Here is a 2,404-nt window from a genome sequence, read left to right on the forward strand (position 1 = left end):
ATAGAGTTCTTGAGAGCATTCTGTCCGAAAACACACACACACACTTGAGAGTTTGCAAGTTAGATTTGTAAACATTGTGCTTGTAACCGAAACCTTCATACGTATTAATACATTGGTGTTAATCGGTGAACCTTGTGTGTTGTGTTTATACTTGCTTCATCCCGGTTTGCTTGCTAGCTTGGATTCCGCACTCGCTAGTGAGTTTGTATAACAAGGTTTAGGTTCGTCATCCTCCGGAAAGGGACCTACAATTATATATAGTAGTTGTTCAAAGTAGACAACAAACCAACAATCCAAATTGATCAGATGGTATAGTTTCAATTTTTGTACGTTTTGTTTTGTTCTTATATCTAGCATACCCCTTCTTATGTTCGATAAACCATAAGGCAGTTATTCTTTTTAGGATATGCATGGAGGTACAGTTGATTTCAAAGGATGCATAACTCATGGACCATGGGGTGCTTCAGATGGGGAAGAATGGGTTTACAAGCCGGAAAATTTCATTAGAAAGATCATTGTTAACTATCGCGCTGTTGTTATTGACTCTATTAGATTCCAAACAGGTGAAATTGAAAGTTCTTGGTTTGGTGTCCCCTGTTCCAGCGGCGAATCAGACACGGTAACTAACATGATCTGGGTACTGTTAAATGTTATTGCACGCATATTATAGCATTTACATCTTAAAAAGTTTGTTTTCAATGTTACAGATTTCCATCAACTACCCGCTTGAATATTTAGTATCAATAAGTGGGACTTTTGGTAGTTTTGATGAATATGATGATGTAGTTAAGTCACTATGCTTCAAGACAAACGTCACCAGTTATGGTCCGTATGGTACTAATAGCGGTACCGCTTTCTCATACGATAGCAAAGGTGGTATGATTTTAGGGTTTCATGGACGTGCTCACCAGTACCTGACTGCCATTGCGTTTATGTAGGCAAAATCATGCCTGAGGTTTTTTCTTTATCCTCTATAAAAGTCTCTGGCTGGTATTTTTGATAAGTTATTTATGTTTTAGTTTTGTATTTAGATCATTTACAATAACGAAACCTAATAACGCCCAATTGGGGGTGGTCTTATGACATTTATTTTATCAGATACCCTTCCATCATCTTGTTGGTGATACCCTTTTGGTAGCTACTCATCATTCATGTTCTGAAGTTGAAATGTATGAATCTATATACTGCAGTTATGCTCTAGTATGGCAATGCCGAGAGAGGTGGGCCCATGGGGAGCGGGTGGAGGTAAGCCGTGGGATGATGGGGCTTCTCAACTATCAAACAAGTACGTGTTCACGTAGGAGAGCTGAATGCAATTTATGCCCTTCAGTTTGAATGTCTTAAAAAGGATGGTAAATCTGTTTTCTCACAAATTCATGGAGGAATAGATGGAGTAAAAAATATGCTAGTGGTATGTACAAAAAACACATTGTATACTCATTTCGATAATTCATCTATAAGCTGAAGGCAAATACATCACGTTGGCAGGTTAATCTGGATGAGAATGATGAGTTTTTAACTGGAGTATCTGGGTTTTATGGACCCGTTAAAAGGTATAATGGACTGGAAGCTATAAGGTCGATTAGTTTTCACACAAACAAGAGGATTCATGGGCCTTATGGAGAAGAAAGAGGTGCAGGGCATGTTTATTATAGTTCAACAGCTTCTCCTGGGAAAATAGTTGGGTTTCATGGGAGGGATATTGGTTTTCTAAGCGCGATCGGGGTTCATATGGAGTATTTCTGAAGATGATAACTTATAATCTGTTTGGACCTTTTGGTAAGTTGCATAAATCGCTTCTATTTGCATATACCTTGTGGTAATTTTTTAAACGTACTGGTGGTAGTATTGAACGGTGTTAATTTTGATTTTTAAACTATTATATATTATAAAGCAGTGTTTTTTTGTTATTTTAAACTATTATGTATTATAAAGAATTGTGTGAACTGTCTCTCATTCGTTTTTACTTTTACTTTGTTTAGCCAATTTAGTATGTGTGAGTTTGCATTCAAAGAAACATTAATATTTTCAGTTAAGGAAGAAAACCAACAGATCGATTTTAGCTAATGAAGAAAATCAACAGATCGATTTCAGTTGGAACAAGCACTAAATGCTTCAGTTCATTTGTACTGTTGGATGCACGTTATGTATCTAAACGGGATAGATACTTTTTTGAACCATGAGATTTTCATTATTCAATAGCACCAACCCCTCTATCCCCTCCCCACTTATACATGTTATACCGTATGACATAAAAATCTCATGGTTCAGAAAAGTATATCTCTCATCTGGCTACAGACGTGCACCCAACAATACACACGGGGAAGGGATATAGGAGCTTGTGCGGTTGAATAAATGTTCAAAAAAGTATACCTCTCATTTGGCTATAGACATGCATCCAACA

At 37.0% G+C, this 2,404-nt stretch overlaps 1 pseudogene; it reads left to right on the forward strand.

Moving 5' to 3' along the window:
- Positions 1 to 406: 406 nt before the first annotated feature.
- On the forward strand, positions 407 to 1,850 carry LOC118484889 (annotated as a pseudogene).
- Positions 1,851 to 2,404: the final 554 nt, after the last annotated feature.

The sequence above is a fragment of the Helianthus annuus genome, chromosome 2 (genome assembly GCF_002127325.2).
Source record: "Helianthus annuus cultivar XRQ/B chromosome 2, HanXRQr2.0-SUNRISE, whole genome shotgun sequence".
Lineage (NCBI taxonomy): Eukaryota > Viridiplantae > Streptophyta > Magnoliopsida > Asterales > Asteraceae > Helianthus > Helianthus annuus.